Below are 23,739 nucleotides of genomic sequence, written 5' to 3'. Positions count from 1 at the left end.
TCCCAAAGAAGAAATAGCTGACAGAGACATGAACCTGATAACCTGTCTTCCAACAGACATTTATAATTTCCCTAAATTGCAATTGTGGATGGGACTGGGATGATAATTAAATGTGGCTTCTCTGTTTGAAATGCTACATCTCCTCCAGGGGTCATGTGCCTGGCTGGTGTCATTGTGGCCATTGCCTGGGTCCTATGCTGGGAATGTGGAAGGAAGAGAGATCCATTCCCAAGCCAAGCTGGATATTCCCAGGAAGTCCTTTCCCTTCCATCAGCCCAGCATCTGCCCCGTGCCAGCTCCTGCCTGGCTGCCAGATGTGCCAGCTGTGACTCTTCTCCACCGAGAGCCTCGTTTATTAATTAATGTGGACGCCAAGGGGGCAACTTCTCAGGCCCAGCCTCACAGCAGATCTTGGCACATTTTTCAGACTTTGTTTAATAATTTATCATCTTTTAATCATAAAAATAATTAGCACAAGAGCGATAATCTGTGTTCTGCTGAGAGCAGACCAGCGGAGGAGGGTTTTTTTTTTGACAGTGCCAGAACCCAGAGAGCCATGCATTGGCAGAGAGGCGAAGGAAGGCTGGCACAGGGCCAGGTGTCCTCTCTAGAGCTAGCTTAGGGGAGCTAGCATGGCAGAGACACTGCCTGCCTTTGAGCAGGCCTTTGGGGAACTTGAGGTCTTGCTGTTTGCTTGGCCTGACTCACTGCCATAACCTTTGGGAAGTTGTCTCCCTCTCTGGTTCTTTATTTTTCCCATCTGTCAAATGAAAGTTGGCTTAAACAATACCTCAAGATCATTTTGTTCAAGGTGTCATGAGACAGTGATGTAGCAAATATGAACATAGTGATGTGTAGCAATGAGGTGACCAAGCAAGAGAGTCTATACGAGCCGTGATAATGTCTTTTGTGTCCCCCACGCCATACCCAGCAAGAGAGAATGCTCCCTTCTGGGTACCCACAGCTGCTCACAAAGCCCTGGGACAAGTATAAACTGCGTGTCTTGGCACAGAGCTCCTTCCCTAAGCCTCTGGTTACCCAAAGGGAGGTATTGTCATTCGTGGCATATAGGTATTCTAGAGAAGATCTAAGGGGAATAATAATAATAATAATAATAATAATAATAATAATAATGTCTTCCCTTGGATACACTGATCCCATTATTCCCTAAATGGAATGGTCACTTTAACTTATTCAATATGTTGGTTCTAGAGCGTGGTGGGGACAGCTACATGTTTGGTGCCCACATACCTCATAAAGAGTAGACAACTTAAAAATGTCAGATCCAAGGACCTATGCTAAAGAGATCCAACCTGCATAAGCAGATACACGCTCCCCCAGGTGATGGTAGATTGGGGGTAGGAGGGGCTTCAGATAGGACCACAGCAGATCATGGGAGTGATTCTGAGTCTTGCAGGTTCAAGTGCAAGCCCTTGGCCTCGGGGAACCTCAATCTCTTCATGTATAATTTGGGGATACCTGTTTTAGCTTAAGAGTCCCTAGATAGACCCTAAGACAAACATCTGAGAATTAGATAGTAGTAATAGATACCATGTCATCCATCATCAAAGCCTGAGAGATTCCCTGTCAGGCTCATTCCCGACAGTGTTCACTGGCCTGTGGTCTAGGGCATCGCAGAAAGAGACATCCCTCAGAGTCATGTCCCCTGAAGGAGAGGAAGCTGGACTCTTGGGACCCAGCCATTTCCCAGCACTCTGGCAGCCAGAGGAAGTTCTGGAGAGGCTCATGGGCTCATAGAGCTGGTATGCAGGGCCCTCTGCACCCTGAGCTGCTCTAAGGAGGATAGGTCCTGAAGTGCTAAGAAAGGAGCCCCAGTGAGCCCTCACTAAAGTCCCCCCTGGCCTTTTCCACCATGATCTGCTTTCCAGGTCTTCACAGACTTTTACCTGTCTGTCCCTCTTGGGTCCCACTCATGGCTAAGTGCCCAGAAACTCCCCCCCCCCTGGCCACCTTCCCAATGCTTCCTGCAAAGCCTGACCCTGAAGTTCTGCTTCCTGGGCTCTATCCTTGGCATGCCACTGGAGCCAGAGGGCTTCCTCTGGTCATCCCCTGAGCAGCCAGGACTCCTCTGGTCCACTATACCACTGTCTCTTGGCCCATGATTCTTGATCATTGCTATCTTTCTTCCTATGCCATCCAGAAGTTGCCAGTGTGACCGGACCCACCCCTTCGCTCCCGTTTCCTGGGGCATATTGTGGGCAGTTGATTCTAAGACCCTTCTGAAGAACTACTACATAAGAGCCGATTTGCCTAAAAGACCATTGGTGTGAACAGTCGGCAACTGGGATCAGGGCTCAGATCAGTCAGGGTCAGGGGTCAGTCAAGATCATAATCAGGGCTCATATCAAAGTTCCAGCTCAGGAGTCATTCTGAGGAATCAGGGCAAAGCCTGCGGTCAGGCTCAGGGTTATACTTGGCCAAGGTCCAGAGGCTCTTCTAACCCAGGACCCCACTGTCTCCAATGGCTTATCTGACAGTTCATTCCAGACCTTGGAACCTACTGTTGATCCCCTACCCTGGTGTCCCTGGAAACCTCCAACTCATTCCTCCCTATGGGTGTGCCTGCATATCCCTTCACGTGTAACACCCTCCTGGCCAGGCGGCAGGGATTCCCAAGTCCATCTGTCTGCTGAGCTGTCGTGGGAACCGAGCTCAGCAAATGGGCCCGAGCCGTCTCCCTCCGGAGCCTGCCTCCAGACTGTTGGCGTTCACGGCTCTGCCTCGCAGCCTCCGAGCTGGGCTCGTGCTGCAGAGCCCAAACACCGTCCACTGCTCAGTTCCAGCCAGCACCAAGCACTCCCCAGATGGGCAGGGACCGCACCGAGCCTGCCTGCCTCCTGCCTCAGACACTGCTCGCTCCCTGCCAGAGGCCCAGGGAGATGCCCAGTCCCTAAGTCCATAGCCTAAGGACAAGGCAGGACCAGAGGAGGGCAGGGAACCAGTTATCCCCAGCTTTAGGAACCCACACATCATTTAACCAGTGTTCCTCCCACCCTGACCCTAGCACTGCTAAGGCTCAGCCTATCCCTCATCAAGAGCCTGCCTGAGGCTCCCCACTGGACTGCTCAGGGGAACTGCAGAACCCAGACAAACCATGGTGAGTGTGTGTTCCCAGGCTAAACAGCTGAACTGGTCAAGTCTTGGTTTCAATACCAGGATTATTACGACTTTGAGTTGTATGAACTTAGACAAGATGTCCCACTTTCTCACCAAGGAGGAGTCCCAAGATATCCCAAACACCAAACCAACCCCTCCCCTTCAGCTGAAGTGGTTAAGTATTGTCCCCGGTGACTGGGTTCAGAAACAGGAAGGGAGCGCAAGTCTTCCTCAAGAACCCATTCTGAAACTACACTATTGTAGTTTAAATCCCAGGCCTGGTACTCACCAATAAGCAAGTACTTGCTTATTGTATTATATATGGATATTATAATGGTACTATATTATATAATGATATTTGATATCACGAAATCAACTTCCTCATCCATCTGTGGAAATGATGCCAATACCCATCTCCTGTGGCTGTGAGGATTTAATTAATATCTATGTAAAACATTACATTGCCAAGTTTAGCTAACCCAAGGTTGGGCCTGGTGTCCTTATTAAGCTGGTATCTGTATCTGGGCTTAGAACAACACCTGCCACATAGTAACTATTGCCGACATATTTGCAAGTGTTTTTATTACCATGTTCATCATTTCCTGCTCAATTCCTCTCTTCTGAAATCTAGAAGATAGAATCAGATACACAACAAATAAAGTCCCTTCTCAGAGAAATACACGGGATCTGTTGGCAAATGAGGTCGACATAGACTCTGACCTTCCAGGAGCTCACTTCGGTGAGGAGCCCCAGGGACAGCACTGTTGTGAAGATATTCCCTCCAAGTTGGACGTGATTACTGTCACCTTGAACCAGAGGAGTTGTGAGCAGACCTGCACAAGAGCATGACTATTGATACTCATTCATGGAGACAGCAAGGAAGCTCACAAGGCGTTCCTCTGTAGACAGGCTATGCTAGATGTGCATGCTACAATACTGGTCCCTTCAGTCCAGTTGCTGGAGACCTGCTATCTGGCTCAGGTCTTCCCTTCCCCTGGGTGAATTCAACATCCATGGGAACCTCCCATACAATATCCAAACTTCCCAGGCCTTTGGCCTCATTCCTAATGACTTTATCCTCCCAGCCTCAGTCCCTGTCTCACCAAAACCCTTGCCATTACCCTAAACTGTTCTCCCTCACACCAAATTCATGATGTCTGTCACCACCTCTCCATCCCTACAAGCTTGCATCAGGACCAAGATCTCTGCCAGCCTCTTTAGCTTTCGATGGGTCCATGGGGTCCATGGTTAAGCATGTTACCTGCACTCATGCCATCTCTTCTGACTCTCCCCAGTACCCCGTCCCTTCCTACCCATGCATCAAAGCCCTGGTCCTGACCCTAACACCCTGCTTTCTGCATGCAACACAAAAACACATAAGTCCACCATCACTGATATCTCATGACTCACGAGCATTTCTTCCTAGCAACTGACTCTCTTCTGCTCTGATTTCCCAGATCCTTACCTGATGACCTCACTCCCCATTTCACAAAGAAATGGAAGTCATTTGAAAAGAATCCCACCTACAACCTGCATCATCAGTCCTCGGGTACCACAGATGGGTCCTTCCTCCCACCCCACCCCCCTGGGCTTTGCAGCCCCTCCTCTCCCACCTGCTCAGAACCATTCACTCCTACTGTGCTGGCTCCCTCCTGTCTTTATCTTCTTCCTCTAATGATGTTTAGATAGTCAAGACACCATGGCAGAGCAAGCCCCCATGTGAGCCACATCCCCCACTATTATACAGTTCATGCCCTCTTGCTCTCTCTGTTTCTATCTCTATCTGTCTCTATCTCTGTCTCTGTGTGTGTGTGTCTGTCTGTCTCTCTGTCTCTGTCTATCTCTGTCTCTGTCTCTGTCTCTGTCTCTCTCTCTCTCTCTCTCTCTCTCTCTCTCTCTCTCTCTCTCTCTCTCTTTGTCTTTCTCCTCCACAGCCAAAGTCTCCCAAGAGTTGTCTTTATTGGTGTCTTTATAAGATAAGTGTTAGAATTATGGCCGGGCTGTGGTGGCGCACGCCTTTAATCCCAGCACTTAGGAGGCATAGGCAGGCAGATTTCTGAGTTCGAGGTCAGCCTGGTCTACAGAGTGAGTTCCAGGACAGCCACGGCTACACAGAAAAACCCTGTCTCAACCACCCCACCCCACCCCCCCAAAAAAGAGTTAGAATTATGTACACTGGACCCACAGTTTGAATTCAAATCAGGTTTGAATTCTAGCTCCATTTCTTACCAGCTGTGTGACCCCAGGCAGACTACTAACCTCTCTCTGCTGTTTCTCTTCTGTCTTCCCCAGAGTCCCTGTAAGGAGTTACACACAGGCAGTGCATAGATCAGAGCCCACCTGCAATAAGGGTGTGTCTGGGGTCACCATTACTGGCTGTCATTACTGATGCTGTGATTGTTTCCGCTCATTTTGATCTTAAGCCTGCTTTTCCTCTACCTCTTGGGGAGATTCTTTCTGGTTTCTTGGGAGGTTCATCCTCCTGCCCCAGACCAGGAGGTAAAACTTCACCATGGACGGCTCATACCTACCATGGGCCACTGCTCTTGTGATATGCTTTGGATAATACTGGACATAACATTTGGCTTGAGTATCTGTCCCCAGCGTGACAGTACTCAAGGGACAGGACCTACAGGATGGATGGACTACAGGCTGAGAGGTCCCAGCCACTAGTGACATCTCCTGAATTGATTTAGCGACTCTGGTCTGGCCAGTTACTCTCTTGTTTCTTGGCCACAAGTGCATGGTTTGTTCTGGCTCATGCTCCTGGACCACAGTCATCTCACCCTCTCCTCAGAGACTTACAACAATCGCTGTACCTTATTTTTGACTGGAACCTGCAAAAACTGTAAGTCAGATCCTTCTCTCTCTTTTTTCTCTGCAATAGTGATTGAAACCTGACTAAGACTCTCCACAACTATGTCCAAGCCAATGCTCTCCTGTGGCCTTATGTTAATATCCTATTCAGCATTGCACTGAGGTGCATCAGGAACCAGCCTTAAGGGCTACTGAGATGGCTGGGGGCAGGGCAGGGGGCAGGGGACACTGGTCACCAAACCTGACATCCTGAGTTTGGATCCTAGAACCCATATGGTGGGAGGAGGGTACTGACTCCCACAGGTTGTCCTCTGATCTCTCTGTCTCTCTGTCTCTCTGTCTCTCTGTCTCTCTGTCTCTCTGTCTCCCTGTCTCTCTCTCTCTCTGTCTCTCTCTCTCTGTCTCTCTCTCTGTCTCTCTCTCTGTCTCTCTCTCTCTCTACCTCACTCTTCCATCCCCCTTCCCCATCTCTCCCCTCCCCTTCTCATGCCTTTCTCTCTAATCTAATCTGAGCAACTACACTGCTCACTTCCTCCCAGTCTCCAAGCTAGACCCTTCCTCTGACTCTAATTTCCACCCAGCATCAACACTGATCTGTTTTGTTTTTGAGACAGGGTTTCCTCTGTGTAGCCTTGGCTGTCCTGGAACTTACTCTGTAGACCAGGGTGGCCTCAAACTCACAGAAATCTGCCTGCCTCTGCCTCCTGAGTGCTGAGACTAAAGGTGTGTGCTGCCACAGCCTGGCTTGACACTGATCTTTTAAAGGCCTGGTTGCTCTCCACCACTCAGCACTGGTCTCTTTTATTCAGACTTCTTCCTTGGCCCCACATAGTAGCAGGTCTGCCGCAGCTCCTAACCGTACAACCTCTCTGCCTTCCAGTCCAACTTGTTTCTTATCCTAAAACCTCTGTAAAAATCCCATGGTGCATCAGTAGCTCTGGTCAGCCCTTAAGCCTTTCCTGAACCTGATCACTGTGTCAATGGCATGCACAGCCTCTGTGCTCGCCTCTAGAGCTGATGGGTAGACTCTTGTGTTAGTCTTTTTTCCGTTGCTGGAACAAAATGCTCAAGGCTGGATAATTTGTGAAGTAAAGAGGTCGATTTAGCTCACAGTTTTAGAGGTCCAAGAACACAGCACTGCCTTCTGCTCAGCTCTAGCGAGGGCCTTCTGGCTGCATCACAATGTAACAGGTGGCTTCATGACAAGAATATGTGTGAGCGGGGAAAACAGCCACATGGCAGGACTGGAAGCAACGGAGATCCTTTTATAGCAATCCCTTCTCACAGGAACTAAGAGGAGACCATCAGAGCTCCATTCAGCCACCAGCCACCAGCCACCAGCCACCAGCCACCAGCCACCAGCCACCAGCCACCAGCCACCAGCCACCAGCCACCAGGCTGCTGCGCTTAAAGATCTCATCACTCAACACTGTAACCTAGGAGCCAAGCTTCCAACATATAAAGCTTTGGGAGATACCTGAGCCATCCAAATGATAGCAACTCCCACGGGGAAGAGCCCTGCAAATGCAAGGAGAAACCATGCCGTCCAGTGCCACCAGCAGGGTGGACATCAGGCTCTGTTCCTGCGTGTTTCTTTAGGTCTGTAAGCTAGATGTCAACCTGCAGGATCTTCTGCAGCTGAGAATAGGGGAGAAAAGATATTCACAGGCAGACGATTTTAAGATCAATTGGCTTTTCTATCTCTACTCTCAGAGACAGCCTATGCATATTAGCATACATGGACACTTAGATCTGCAGTAAGATACCCTCTTGGATATGCCCCCTGCCCCACCTGTGTGTGTGTGTTTGTACATATACATGTATGTGAATAGTCATGCACCTATGTATACATGCACACGGCACCAGACGTTACCATCAATAATCTTCGATCTCTGTCCGTTTTGTTCGAGATAGGATCTCTCACTGAACCAGAGCTTAGCAATTCAACTTGGCTGCCCGGCCAGTGAGCCCCTGGGGATCCTCCAGTCTCTGCCTCCCCAGTGACTGGATTACAGGGATATGCTGTTGTCTCTGGCTTTCTCTGTGGTTGCAGGGGATTCACACTCAGGTCTGCATGCTGCGGCAGCAAGTGCTTTACCCACGGAGCCATCGCCCCAGCCATATCTGGCTTTCTTTAAACCCCCCCCACCCCACCTCTCATCTGTGTTTGTTTGCAAATCCTCTCTCTCCACACTCCGCTATAAGGTGACTTCGAGTACTTCCTACTGCTCTGGCAGTGGGTGCTCCCAGAAGTCACTTTATACATCCTTGTTCTAACCCTAAATCTCCTGTGGACTGGACAAACAAAAATGGAACCTAGCAAAACTACTCACAAAGTAGGAGAAGACATTCATAGGCACCTGCCTCCACGTGAGGAACACGGGCATGTTCTATGGCACTATATCATGATGGTGTTAATCAATTACCTTGGCTCTTCACCCTTGACTAGGGTACTAGAGCTGCCAGAGAAACCAAGTTCTAGACACACAGTATGCCACTCTACCCTCATGTCTCTCTGTTACGTGTCAGCAGAAAGGCAGAAGCTAGCCTGCCCACTTCCATGTGGTTCTTGCCATGGATCACCCTGGCAGTACCAAGAACTCCCCAGGACAGCCCAGGCAAGCTCAGATTTAAGCTCGACAGATGTGGTTCAACAAGAAAGTCCTCTGTCACACCTGGGACAGCTATAACTGTCAGGTGACAGAAAGATCAGCATAAAAACATTACAAAGCAGAGCCCAAGAGAGGTCCCAGAGCAGTGCATAGCCATGGGTGAGTGTGTGTGCACGCGCATGTGTGTGCGTGTGTAAATATGCACACATACAAACACAGAAAAAGAAGCGTAGGTTTTGTGAAACACAGGAATACATTCAGAGAAAGTTCTGTGTAGATGAGAAAGAGGACAACAGATTGGCTGATCTGACCTGAGGCAAGGTGCCAAGAGCCCTATGGCAGAGCCTCATGGAACCATTGTCCTGAAGTCTAGAACAGAAGCTGTGACTGCCACTGTGGTCTGGCATGTGGGTTTCTCTCCTGTCTGTCTCATAAACCTCTGAAGTATGCCGACCCACGGATGAGTCTGTGGTCTGATTTGTGGTCTCCCAGTGTGGTCTGCCACAGATCCACAAAGGAACAAGGAGTCCAGAATCAGGTCAGGCCCAGGAATGTCAGACGGACGACGGGGCTGGGATGCGCTGTCCCTTCTACAGCCTTTTAGGGGAGTGGGGGGAGGCGTTGGCGGTTCCTGTGAGTTATGACTTTTATTATGCAGAAAACAGGCACATTAACTTCAGGTCCTTTGAAAAATGTGGTCCTGTAATCAGAGTCTGTGTCTGTCCTGATGCACGGTGGCACCAGGCCAGGGAAGTGCAAGGATGAAATAAACATTTAGAGAGACAACTGCATTTGCAGATCCAAGAATTGAGTTATATGCATTTCTGACAGCTTCCTGAATCACAGCCCACGTCTCCGCCTGGCGAAACTGGGACCTGGCCCTTTAACTAGACTCCATTTCACATAATTAAAGACTCACAAAATTAAATGGCCTGCATGGAAAGTGGCTTTCAGTGGACTAAATGCCGGGAGCAATCTCCTCGCCGGAGTGGAGAAGTGACACTAGCGTGCAGATCGATATCATCTCTGTTATTAATATCAAAAGCACATTACTTTGTTTTTGCCTGGCTCCCCTCCAAGCCTCCGGCCCTGCCGCGGAGCAGCCATTTGCTCGGGCCATAATTTACTTTGGTGAGTTTTTAAGGTATTGTTTTGTCAGGACCAATCACCGTGACGTTATAAATGGCTGGGAGGACTTGCACTCTCCCTCCATGGCATATGCAGCGAAATTAATTTTTAAAAGTTTCACGTCAATTACTCCTGTCCTTGAGTTATGCAGGGGGACAAAGGAGCCGAGACGTAAGGATGTGAGTGATCTCAAACCGATGAGCTAACGACACACAGAGGGCCTAGGCTGCGGACCAGAGCAGACATGACACTATCTTTAATTGATGCATTGAATTAAACAATGCTAAAGCCAAATAAATATTGACCACTTAGCAAAAGAACCATTGATTTTTATGATGGACAACAATGCCATCCTGCACTCTGCCTGCTGGGAGGGGGGTTGGAGTTGGGGGGGGGTCTCGTTGGATCCAGAACACACCCAAGGCTGGATGATAGGAGGAGAGACCATAACACTTTGGTAGAACTTGGCAACCTGTGTATGAATATTCTCCGTGTTTTTTGCTCTATCTGACCCAAACTCCCTTGCTCTGGTCAAACCATCCTGTTCTTACTCTGTATTCAGGAGACCTCTGGCACTGCCCTGCCTCTTTCTCCACTGCAGCACTCATAGTTAGGTCAGAGGCTGCAAACCTCCTTTCACCAGGATCCCCACCTGCCTGCCTCCTCTGCTTTGTCCCAGAACCAAACTGCATGGCTTACCTCCTCCCTGCACACAGAACACATCACTCACCTACTTTTCTGCCTGAAAATCAGGGGGACACAGGGTGGCGAACACAGAGCCTTATGCCAAAAGAGAGAACTAGATCTCCCACCTACGCTCACCCAAGATGAACCTGCTCCTTTTCCAGACAGCATGTAGCTGCAGTCTCCTGGAAACTCGATGGGCAGATATTAGAGTCACACTTGAACATGGACTTTTAGGAGGGAGCGCTCCAAGCCTACAGACATTCTTGTCTGTTTCACCTCACACTTCTGACGGTACACTGCTATCTCAAAATTCCACCCCACCCTTCCCCAGGGTGCAGACTCCGTGGATCTATTTCTGATGGATTCTAGACCCTCCTGGCTCTGGCACCCAACAGGCTTCTTGAGAACTACTTGTATAATGAATGAATAGTATGAACAAGTCATTAAAGGGTAAAATTTTACATTGTCTTCTGAGAGGAACAGGCCACCTGGTACCCATTACCCTAGAGCCACCTGTCACAATGCCTGCAGCCTGGGAGGACGAAGCGAGAACAGGGCAAGTGACAGGGTAGACATCAGCTTTCTGTGTCAGGGGTAAACAATGGCAGAATCTAGATGGTCTTGAACCCCTGACCACATTGGGCTCCAAGATGTCTGAACAAAGCAGATATGGACTTCACCAGAGTTCAGGCAAGGGTCTTTGTCTTAACCTGTAGTCTGATATCAGAAGCCAAGGGAGAATTATCCTGTCTGTACCTCAGTATTGATGAGCCACTCAGCTGTGGAGAGTTCTCTTCCCCAATGCATTGTGATACTGTATGTCTCTGTGTGTGTTTGCCCGAGAACTTACTCAGGAACTTAACATCTTTACCAAGTAGAGATTTCAGTTATTTACTTGTTTCTCGCTCTCCATTCGGGCTATTCCTGTGGTTAAATGTGGAGGGAGACCTTAGGATGCCATTTCTAAGATTTACCCAGAGGTTGCCAAGACCTTGAAGTCCTAGCCAACCTGTGCCATGCACACAAGGCAGGCCAATGTAAGAACAGGTCACAACATGGTACTCAGGGTGTGCTGGGCAGGAGGTGCACACCCCCTGCAGAGTGAACAGCAGGCTTCAGTCCAAGCTGGACTTAGCCACAGTGAGAAGAGGGGCAGCTCGGTTAAGTAGCAAATTCACTATTCCTCCATCAACAAGCATTTGCTGAAGCAACAGGCGAGACTTGGAGCACAGATGTCTCAGCAAGTTCACAGTTGACGCGATACAAGCTGCCATGTGTGTGGTCACACCACCCCAGACACACCAGGTCAGCCCTTAGGTGGGATAAAGAGACAGGACATAGTTTCAATTGTCTTTAACTTTTATTTGCACATATCTCAGGCAAGGAAATGAGCTTTTAAATACACTCCTAGCTTATGAGGAAAGATGCATAATTCTACATCAATAGATTAATTAGGAAAAAGAAAACAACCACCAGGCCTGGGAAGCATCTGTGACAAACAGATTTCCAGTCGTAAGTGAACATGTACAGGAACCCACAAAGCACCCCGGAAGTGTACATTTTCAAACACAAGTATTTACAAGATGTGTTCTAGCAACTAGAATCTTTTTTTTTTTTTAAACAAACACTTTTGTCTCAAGGTAATACAGGAGCAGTTCTTGAGAGATATCTATTCAAATTTCGACCCTCACTGGCTATTGTTTTTAGAAAACACTGAGGAGCCTTCCAGAGGCCAGGAGTCCCAGAAAGTGTGGATTTGCTGAGCCTCACCAGCAAGAACAAACAGTACAACGCTTCTAATCTTGTTTGTTCAAACAAAGGGGACTTGCTAACTCAGTGCTTCTGCTAGCGACTCAAGTGCTCAAATAACTCATGTCAGCCCAGAAAGCATTTGTCAGGCGCCACTCCCAGAGCAGGAGAGGGAAAGGCCCGTGGTCTCCAAGACCATCAGAGTCAGATCTTGGTGTTGGAAGGACTCCTGACCTAGTAGAAAGAGGGATGGGATTCGAAACACACTGCGTGTGCCCATGTTTAGAACTGGTAATGACAGTGAGAATGTGAATTTATCGGGCCATGGGAGAGGGTGGAGGGCTCCCCAGAAGGACGTCCAGGAGCTGGATCCTGAGGAGTAATCAGGGACTTTGCAAAAAAATATGGGCAATGCATTCCTGAAAAGTGATATATCTTTGTAAGACCCAAAGGAGCCAGGATGGGGTACTGAAAATCTGTGGAAGACTGTGATATAGAATGAGAAACAGGCACAACTATTTTATCAAGTGTGTGTGTATGTGTGTGTGTGTGTGTGTGTGTGAGAGAGAGAGAGAGAGAGAGAGAGCTCATGTCCACACTCACATGCAAGTGTGTGAAAAACTAAAGGCAACTTTGCATGATGTCATCAAGAACAGCATCCACCTCCTTTGAGACAGAGTCTCTCCTGAACCTGAAGCTCACTTATTTGCCTAGACTGACTAGCTAGTTCATCCCGAGAAGTCTCCTGTCTCCATCTCTCCATCTTGAGGATTACAAGGTCATGGCATCATGCCCAGCTTTTTTGATTGAACTCTGGTCTTCATGTTTGCATGCAGGCAGTTAAATAATAACTAAGCCATCCCCTGGCCCCAGAGCTCTTAATGGTCTCTCTGTTATCAGTACAAAAGGCAGAGAGAGACATAAATCAAGTCAGAGTTTTTCCTAGACCCAAGCCCCAAGAGCTGCTATTGTACTTACAGGGAAATAGAAAGTGTCACCATGATCCTGGCCTGTTGTCACCTCTAAGCCCCAGCCTCCTCCGGTTCCTGGAGTTGGAAAACTCTAACCCCAAGGCCTTTGCACTACTTGCTCACTGAGTATGGGATGTTCTTCATCTAGATCTTTCTCTGATTAGCTTCATCATGCTCAAATCCTCCTGCAGACATCCCCTCTTGTGCTGGAGATGGGATCTCTGTCTGCAAACCAAAGCAATGGCCAGTCACTTCCCATCATGCCTTGTGTTTTACTGATATCAAGACCTGTGTTGCTCTCTAAAAACCAATGCATCTATCCATTCGGTGTGGTAACCTCTATGAAAATGATAGACTGGTCAGCTGGAGTCACTGCTGTACTCCCAGCCTCGGAGATCCTAAGAGTTCAGAAACTACTTGTTGAATGAATCAACGAATGAATGAGAGGAAGAATAAACACACCCACCCGGGGGAAGAGCCAAGAGCAGCCTTCGGGTATCTGCCATGTTTGGGAAGCAGGGAAATCCTAGGAGAAGGCTGCTTTCCCTGCTGAGCCTGGTTGTGAGCAGGAAGGCAGACCACTGTACAGCAAGGATGGAGGGACAGGGTGGGGGTGGGGCTGAAGAACATCCATGTGGATCCAACTCATCATCCTAGGCCAAACTGCTCTCCATGGTGCTGGCAGGAGGCTAGTGGGAAAAAGAGGAGAAAATGTGGATGGGATTGATAGAAACCTTAAGGACCAGTTAGACACCAGCCTACAGCCCCTCCCCTCCCACCTGTACATCTCTGCAGTACAGGGAAGGACAGACTCAAGACTGAAGCCAAAAGAAATTCAGGACAACCCAGGCCAAGCTAAAATGCTCACGCTCCACCTAGTTCAGCTATTATTATTATTATTATTATTATTATTATTATTATTATTATCATTATCATTATTATTTCCCCCTTCCCTTCTCCCGCTTGCTCCGGCCCTGCTCACTCTGGGCCAAAGGTTTTTATTTATTTGTTATATGTAAGTTCACTGTAGCTGACCCATAAGAGGGCATCAGATCTCATTACAGATGGTTGTGAGCCACCATGTGGTGGCTGGGATTTGAACTCATGACCCCTGGAAGAGCAGTCAGCTCTCTTAACCGCTGAGCCATCTCACCAGCCTCCCTAGGACTTCTAGTTCTGCTCTTGCTTGCACAGAGAACAATGTTTATCCATAGTCTACCAAAGCTCCACTCGGCCCTCAAAGGCCAGTTGGGGAAATAGTCTTCTAGAAGCTTTTCCTGACCCTCCTCTGCTCCTGCCAACCTTTGTCATGCTGGGTTTGCAGGTCATCCCTCGCTGGCCTGTATCCCAGTCACTCTGACCCTTACCTCTGGAATCAGCTCAGTCAGTCACTACACAGCCTCTTTCAACCTGCTTCCACATCTGTAAAACAGGAGGAGTAACATAGACCTTTGCAAGGATGCTCTGAGGCTTTCTGGAGAAGGTCTGCAGCTGTTGAGTGATGGGCATTTCATAGATCCTAGACAGGACGGTGGTGAAGAAGAAACATTTCCAAGTTTCCCCCAAATGCCTGCCAGGTGGTTAGGTGGGTGAGCGCTGGTGAGAAAACAAAACAAGGAAACAAAAACGTGGGCCTCAGAATCCAAAATCCTGGCTCTGACGCTGTAGCTGTTATTTAAACAGGTGTCACACACCCTTAGGCCCCTTCCTCCTGCAGGTTCCTAAAACCGCCCTTAGAGAACCGTTGGGATTGACTGTATTCATTCGTCTTTCCAGTGAATCAAAAACTACAATACGTCAGACACCAGCCTGAGCGCTAAGTTAGGCTTCGGATGATCCAGGGTCTGATGCCCGTAAGGAGGAGGGGAGGGGTGGAAATAACAGCAACTGGAGTAGCGCAGTTCACGCAGGCATGCAGGCTCACCCTCAACAGGATCCACCCAGGGCCTGCTCTGTGCCAGCCCAGGAGACAGACAAGTGAGATGCTTGCCCTAATGACATTACTAATACTTAGCTAATGTGCACTAGTGTTGACTGTATGACCTTGGCCTTAAGTTCTTCACACTCCCCAAAACCCAGGTACAACTGACAGCTGTCTCCCACATTGGCAGCCAAGATTCTGTGAATTAATGTACTAGGGGCGTGGAGCAGAGGTCTGGCATCCTGCATGTGGTCAATAAATGGGAGCCCTAATTCTATTTATCAGCTCAAGAGGTAACACCAGGCGTTTAGAGCCTTGAGTGTTTGATCTCGTCTAATCATTTAATCCAGGGAGACAAGTGTTAAGACACAGCATGTGAAACCCGCCTATAAACTTAAAAGCTTTGCACATGCGAGGGCTTGCTGGTGTTTCTCAGGAGCTGGCCGGTGACAGGAAGGCATGGAGCAGTCAGCGTGAGACTGGATCACCCAGGAACACTTCTGGAAGATGAGTCGTTTAGTTTGAGGAGTAGGGCACAAGAGGCCAGCTTCAGAGGGCAGGAGGAACCACCCTTCTGCAAACCGGGATGCTTCGGCGGCTGCAGATTCAAACAGGGCAATTTAAAAACATGTAAAAGGCATAAAGTAAGAGCAGCTGTGCGCAGCTGCCGCCAAACGCTCCATCGCTGCCAGGCTTTGGACTCTAAATGACAATAAACCTTCCACCCCTTATAAATTAAGCAGACTTTCAAAAAAACCATATCTCCTCCTGCAACTTTTTATGGCTGTTTGGCAACTTTAATCATTTTGCAAAATGCAATTCCTGGCCATAAATTCTCTCCCAAGTACAGATTTAGGGAGATCTAGAGGACTGCGGCGGGTTGATAGGTAAGTTTTAATCTGACAAGGCCAAAAAGTCTATTAGATTTATAGGGAGGCAGCAGATACCCTGTAATTACACCAGGCTCGACCTCCCGGGAATCTCGAATGCATGGGGCTGGGGGCTGGGGGAGAGACTGGGAAGGAAGCATCTGGGGCAGCTGCAAGGGCAGGCCAGAAGCCCCATGGTTCAGCTCCCTGACCTGGCCTTTCCAGCCCAGGCCATGGTCACTTCCTGCACAGGCTTCCACTTTGGGTTCCAGGTCAATGAAGCCCGTAATTGATGCTCACACTCATGCATACAGTATCCACTGTGCCTGTGGCTGGCTGGAGCCTGTTGTGAAGGGCCAAGCACTCTGAAGGAGGTCACAGATCCCTGAGCAGGATGCGGAGTGAATGAAAGGCACTGGGTTTCATTCAATTACACACTCAACAAGCACGCTGCCCAGATTTGTGCTTTGTGTCGCAGACTGTATGAGACAGCAGGACAGAGCCGTAGAGCATGTGTAGGTTGTGTGTTGCACAAGACATCCTGCTAAAGGACACAGGATGCAGGCTCCAGTTCTTGACACTCCATCCCAGAGTAGACCTGTTCAACATGCTCAGGGACATGACTCTGATGGCCCAATGCCAAAGTGTTGACTGATATCTCTGTAGCTTCAACATTGGCTCATGTTCGGGAACTCCATCTAATAGGAACCCGAGGAACAAACTGGCAGCCTCTGGGCCAGCACAGAGCTTTAAAACATATACATGTAACATGCGTCTTCTCTCCCTTATCTTTTTCTTTCCCTCCCCTTCCCTCTCGTTCCTTTTTCTTTCTTTTCCACGCATTGTCCTTTCTCATTATTTCATAGCCAGAGGATAAATTTACATTTTGCTTGGCTCTAGTGTGAGTTCCAGACCTGGGCAGAGAGTTAACAGTGGTGAATGGGGAAGTAACGGATGACCTGGGACAGAAGCCACAGCATCCTCCCACGATCCCCTGGTAGCATGACAGACAGAAGAACTAACTGACAGAAGACGCTAGGCAGATGATACTAGAGTCATTATCTTGGACACCAAGAATTGGCTACATCACTTGATCTAAAGGGAATTAAGGCTGTGGGTGAAGTGAGTTACTAGCCTGCTGACTTTACAACAGAGAGCTTGTCCTGGGTCACCTGCATGGCCCCGGTGTTGTCACATGTCCTGGCAAAGTGGAACTGGAAGGAAGAAGAGGCATCAAGTCCAAATGATGCCCATGGGATAGATGTGACCAGTTAGGGCTGGCTACGGTGATATATGAAGGGGCCCAGAGCTGAGGAAACTAGGACTACAAGGAGGGAGAGCCACCCCTCGACCTTTAACCCCACCCACACCTTGATTGTAGTCCAGTGAAAACTTAGACTTCTGAACCTCAGACTGTAAGATGTTAAACATGTGCTGAGACTATCAAGTACAATAAGCCAGCACAGAAGCAGCAAATGACTGATATTGAAGCCGAGGCCTGAGGCACCAATAAGCAAGCACTTCCAGTAAAGAGAGCCGTGCCCAGGGTCAGCCCCTGTGGTCCTCATTTTGCCCTAAGTGCACTGCAGTTTACATGCACCCACATGAAGGTCTTGTGAACATTGAGGGTATGTGAAGGTAGCCTTCCTGTGGACTCAGGGTACAGCCACAGGCTGCCAGAGGAAGCCAAGTCCCAAGTGGGTTATGTAGGAGGGGTTAGTGACATACCTGGGCCAGCGTGTGTCCTGAGAGTCTTCTGAGGTTTGCCTTCACTGGCAATCCTGGGTGTTGGATCACAGGGCATTTATGACCATTTCCACAGTGCCGCTGCCTGGTAGGGGTGGGAGCTTATTGACCTCCATGTTCCTCCACTGGTACAGTGATGGCAGTTACTGCTCTTCCTGGGATGTTCTGTGGGTTAGATGAGAACGTTCACAAAACCCAAGGGCAGTGAGTACCTGGTACTGAGCACTGACTGCTATCCTTGTCAGATATGATGTAAAGACTTGAGGGTCACTCAACAGCCCAGGCCCCTGGTATTCATATCCCTGCACTATCCTCTCCCATATATATCGGCAGAACCTGTCACTTACTAATAAACCTGGAAAGGTGACAGTGTCCCTCCATGCGTCATGATTACTCTGTATTGTGTAAGCTCTGTCTTAGATGTAGGCTTTTGCTTGATGTAGTCAACAGACATGCTGAAGAAATCCCCAGGGCCAGTGACCATGGGTCACTCAGAATTGAGAGTCTCCTCGGCAGACAACCAGCCAGAATCAGATCCTGAAAGGAAACAAAAGTCAGCAGACTGCAGAGAGTTCTTGAAAGCAGACACCCACCACTGCCATCACCATCACCACCACGATCACCACTGACATCACCATTACCACCACGATCACCACTGACATCACACCATCACCACCACCATCATCACCACTGACATCAACAGTGTCACCACTACCATTACCACTGCCATCACCTCTCAACTTTACCACCGCCGTCACCATTGGCATTGCCACCACCATCACTACCTACATTGCCACCGACATCACCACTACCACCACCCACAATTCGAGTCTCCCAATTGATGACACTTGGTGGAGCTCTATGACATCCTGGAAGAGAAGCCCAATAAGCCATCAACCCACCAACATGTTTAGAAACATTACTTAAAGCTGCCAAGTTTTAAGTCCCTTAGGATCCACACAGAATGGACAACAAACCCATCCCCAAAGCACTGGGTCTCCTATTTTATAAGTGGAAACTAAGGGTTGAAAAGGGAGGGTCCAGGGGTCCTATAGCTCATTAAAGGCACAGCTTGAGTCTAGCCCATGGCCCTCCAATTCTAGAACCACTGATACTAACCCCCTACCAAGCTGCTTTGCTCCTCCAGAACAGCCAGCTCCCCCATCACCAGACCTATAGATGTCATTCTCTCCCTCTTGGCTTCCTTCACATCCTCCCTCTGTTCCCTTTCTCCCCAGGTCCCTTCCCCTCTGTCTTAGTCAGGGTTTTACTGCTGTGAACAGAAACCATGACCAAGGCAACTCGTATAAGAACAACATTTAATTGGTGCTGGCTTACAGGTTCAGAGGTTCAGTCCAGTATCATCAAGTTGGGAACATGGCAGCATCCAGGTAGGCATGGCACTGGAGATACTGAGAGTTCTACCTCTTGTTCCAAAGGCAGCTAAGAGAAGACTACCTCCCACATAGTTAGGAGGAGGATCTCATCGCCCACCCCTGCAGTGACAAACTTCCTCCAACAAGGCCACACCTCCTAATAGTGCCATTCCCTGGGCCAAGCATATTCAAACCACCACACCCACCCACACCCCACCACAGAAGAGTCACTTCATATAACACTCCCCACCTGCCTGTACTTCTGTCCTCAGGGCCTCCCATCTTGCTTCATCCCTGACAGCAAGAGGGCATCTATATAACTTAGCTTTACCTGACCAGGCCTGAGATACCCGTGCCACTCTCCCCTAATGCCACCAGAGAAGCTGGGTTACCCCCACAGGATTAGACACAGACTCTCAGTCAGGTCTTAAAAGCTCAGAGCCAGTCCCAAACCTCGTCATCCTAATGGCAGAACTAACAGAAAGTGCCCCCTTTGGCTGCCGTCGCCCATCAGTGGCCCTCCAGCCCTGCCTCCCTTCCCCTGAAGGAAAGAGGGGCTTCTTTAGAAAGGCAACAGAATAAAATATAGATAAGCATTAGTCAAATGAAATTAATGCTTCCAATATTGTTTTAGGCTCGCTCATATGCATCAAGCGTTTATGGAGTTGCCGTTTATCACGTGAGAATATTGCAGTTATATATTAGCTGACTGTCTGGTGGCCACTGCAATGGCTCTCCCTGGACCCCAGGTCGCCCTTCACAGGCAAAGTCAGCCTTGGCGACATCCATCTCTTTCCTCTGCTGACATGTCCCCAGATACTGATAAAAGGCCTTGCCCCCAACAACATATGAATATTTAAATGACAGTTAATTATTCAGCATATAATGATATGATTAGCATCCGCTTTATTGCTGGCTGTGGGCCCAGCCAAGTCTTGCCCCACACTGAGAGGGTGATGAAGAAATGCCAAAAAACGCAGGCAAGCCCCAGGTCTGTGGCATCTGCAAGGACCCGTTTGGTATTTGGGGGAAATGACCCTGAGGACATCCACAGCTGTTCTGTGTCAGGCTGCACATGGGGGTCTGGGAAGGAAATCCAACCAGCAGGGCCTCTGCTCACACAGTGCTCAGAGCCTGCCAGGAGTTCCCTTTCATCCTGCCGTGTACTCTGCAGTGGCATCACTGGATTCTGAAGCATCATGAAGTCTTGACCTTCCCAACCTTCTCTCCCTTAGAAATGAGGAAAATGAGGTTTCAGGTGAATTGACACACACACAAGGTCACATAGGGTGTGGAGGACCTGGGATTGGAGCCCTTGACTCCTGCAAGCTTGCTCTACCAGCCACAAGCAAAGCATGTGCATCACATAGGAAGCAATGCTAACATGGTGGTGCAAGACAGTGAGGCTGCATTTGGATGAAGATGAGCTAGGAGCAGCTTCTGCAAGATAGCACTGGAGCTGGGCATCCGGGAATAAATTAACTTGGGGTGCTGAGGGGCTGTGCAACCAGGACAAACAACTTCAAAGAAACAAAAGGTATGGGGTACAAAGGTAAGTGGCACCTGAAGGGAATGCACCCATAAGGGCTGGGGAGGAAAGGGTCTTAGGGGAAGATTACAAGGAGCCAAGATGTAACTGAATGGTAGAGGGCTCACACTGCCAATGCTTTGAGTGGTAAACCAGGCATGGTGGTATACATCTTTAATCCCAGCACTTGGGAGACGGACAGGGGCAGATCTCTGTGGGTTTGAGGTCAGCCTGGTCTAGCTAGTAAGAACCAGGTCAGCCAGGGCTACGTAGTGAGTCCCTGTCTCAAAAAATAAAAAAAAAAATTAATTTCTTTCCCCACCTTCACACCTCTGAATCTCAGTTTTTTTAGCTATAAAGTAAATATCCTTTCCTCAAAATGGTTTTTGTGGGTCCAAATAAGAAACTCTGCCAAGGGTTTCTTATTTGGTTAAGCCAGCGAGATGGCTTAGCAAGTAGAGGTGCTTGCTGTGTAAGCCTGGTGACCTGAGTTCAATCCCTGGAATCTACAAAGAGGTAAAAGGAGAAAACTGACTCCACAGAGTTGTCCCCTGATACCCACATGTATGTCACTGCATGTATGTCCCCCCCACACATCACACGTACACAATAATAAGTGAAAAAAGTCTCTCAAAGGGCTGGCATAGAGCAGGCAATCTGATTAAATCTCTGTCATGTTTTCAAATTGTACATCGAGAAAGTTTAAAAATCAAGGCCTGGTAGCACATGCTGTAATCTAAGTCTTAAGGGGGTGAGGCGGAAGGAGCAGCTGTTACAGCCTAGCCTGGGCTATGTAGCATAACCTATCTCAAAAAAGGAAAGAGAGAGGGGGGGGGGTTCAAATAAATTTGGACACAGTCCTGGTGCATGGCAACATTAGCTGCCCAAGCCCCCAGGACCTCGTGAAGCTTGTCCACTCAGAGTATCAGCAGCTAGGTGCTGACAACTAAAACTAACTTCAGTTTACAACAAAATCAGGGCTTGGGGAGCAACTTAAATGATATCTGATAGGAGAAAACAAGTCAGTAAATTTAACAGGAAATTTGTACCAAAATAAAAGGCCTACAGTCTTCAAAAATTAAATACGGTTAAGACAAAAAAGTTAAAAGAGGGTTGTTCTGAAAAGATCACGTATATTAATAAAAATGTATTACCTGGGTAGATGCTGGTTCAAATGTGTGTGCATACAAGTGTTCATATGTGTGAGGCTACAGGTGTGCATGCATACATTCATGTGTAAAGCTGCATGTAGGCACACACACGTTCATATGTGCAAGGCTGCATATGTGCACATAACACATTAATATATATAAGGCCATGCACATACATGCACACATTCATTTGTGTGGGGTTGCACATGTACACACACATGTTCATATATGGAAGGTTGCATTATGCACACAGGTATTCCATATGTATGAGGTTGTACATGTCCATGCAGTTGTTCATATGTAAGGTTGCAGGTGTGCATGCACGTGTGTGTGGAAAGTAGAGTACAGCCTCAAGTGTAACCATTCCTTAGGTACCATCTACCTTTTAAAAATAATTAATTTCTAAAGATATACTTTATCTTTGCTTTTATTTTTATTTTATTTTATTTTTATTCATGTGTATATTTAAGTGTGTGTGTGGATGATGCATGTGTTCAGGTATGTGTGGAGGCCAGAGAGGGTGTCTGTCCCCTACAGCTGCAATTACATGTGATTGTGAGCTACCTGCCTTGGGTGCTGGAAGGTGAATGGAAGTCCCCTAGAAGAACAGTAAGCCCTCTAAAGCCATAGCCATTTCTCCAGCCCCTTAGACAGGATCTCTCACTGGTCTGAAGCTCAAGTAGGCTAATCTGGCTGTCCAGCAAGCAGGGATGTGTCCATCAGTACCTCCCCGTCTCTGGGATTACAAACTGTCACCACCATACCTACCTTTTATTAAGTAGGTACTGGGGACCAAACTCAGTTCCTCACGCTTGCATGACAAGCACTGAACCATCCTTCCAGCCCAGAGTTCAAATTATTATTTGAACTTATTTTTAGAACAGTTGGGAAACGGGACTGAACTGGAGAGCTCCTTTGGAATTGCTGCTGATCTTCTCACACACAATAGCAAACGGATGTTGTAACTGCAACCAATATCCCTATTCTTAGGAGGAGCATCAGGAGGTGAGAGCCACAATATCCAAACTCACCTGCAAATACTATCCCAAGAAGAACCGGCTGTAACAATGTAGCAGTTTCAGCAGACTCTGCAAGCAGGCTTCATGGGTCATAATGTCACTATGCTTCCAAACTTGTCCATAGGTTTGAGGACTTCCAAAATTAAAAGTCAAGGGTGAAGAGAGAAAGCAAGGACCCAGACTGGCGGAAGAGACCTCAGCCAGCAGCAGGGACCCCGCCTAGCCAATGCAACCCGGCCACCCATGGCCAAGGGCTGAGTCACCATTGCAAGTGTGGTCCTTCTCCCAATGGCTCCAAAACGGAGAGGGCAGAGGGTCAGAGGCCCAGCTGGAGACCCACTTCCCCCAACACGCCTCTTGAAAAGGTCAGCTCCCCAGACATCAAGAAGAAGCCCTGTCCCTGGGGGAGGCTAGAGCCAGAAGCCGGTCTGTGAGGCTCACTGGGAGGTGATCACATGGACACTTGCCCCTTGGGACAAAACACTCTTGTTTTTCCAGCATGAGCTTTAGGTCCCTGGTGCAAGAGTTTCCTTTGGTTCTTCTTCTAAATACTCCAAAGCAGCAACCACCCACTCCTGCCTGCAAGAGAATAAGAGAAGAGTTGTCTGACCAGCCATGTGCTTGGGGCTCAAATCACAGCAACATCTGGGCTGCCTGGTCTGGGCCAGGTTCCCAAGTGGAACAAACTAGAAAACTATGGACTTCAGCTCTTTCAGAGATTCCCAAATGATATTAATACATCAGGGGCCGAGAGTCCTCAAGTTAAAGAGACTTACGGTCCTTTTTAACAGATATTTCTCTGACTGACCTGCCCCCCCCCCCCCAACCCTCTTTCTTTCACAGCCCTACTTAATGGCTCCAGCCACACGGTGTCAGAATGCCTTCCGGAAGTTTTGCTTAAAGCTGTCTTTTAGCTTGTTATGGTTTGAATGCAGAACGTCCCCCACAGGCTCACGGTTTGAAGTACTTGGTCCCCAACTTGCAGACCTATTTTTAGGGCTGTGGAGCCTTTCAGAGGGGGAACCTGGCTAGTGAGAGTATGACTGTC

The 23,739-nt window shown here is 48.4% G+C and overlaps 1 long non-coding RNA gene across 2 annotated transcripts in view; it reads right to left on the bottom strand.

Annotated features, from left to right (window-relative positions):
* Positions 1-11,717: 11,717 nt before the first annotated feature.
* The window catches only part of LOC143442353 (uncharacterized), a 137,566-nt gene continuing 125,544 nt past the window's right edge, over positions 11,718-23,739 (bottom strand). For both annotated transcript variants that reach the window (XR_013110459.1, XR_013110458.1), the window contains 5 exons: positions 22,704-23,270; positions 17,965-18,154; positions 17,600-17,782; positions 14,449-14,677; positions 11,718-13,770 (listed from right to left, as the gene is read on the bottom strand). This is a non-coding gene — a long non-coding RNA (uncharacterized LOC143442353). The remainder of the gene's footprint in view (positions 13,771-14,448; positions 14,678-17,599; positions 17,783-17,964; positions 18,155-22,703; positions 23,271-23,739) is intronic.

This window comes from Arvicanthis niloticus, chromosome 5 (assembly GCF_011762505.2).
Source record: "Arvicanthis niloticus isolate mArvNil1 chromosome 5, mArvNil1.pat.X, whole genome shotgun sequence".
Lineage (NCBI taxonomy): Eukaryota > Metazoa > Chordata > Mammalia > Rodentia > Muridae > Arvicanthis > Arvicanthis niloticus.
The sequence above is the reverse complement of the archived record's forward strand: the minus strand, read 5'-3'. Positions and strand labels throughout refer to the sequence as shown.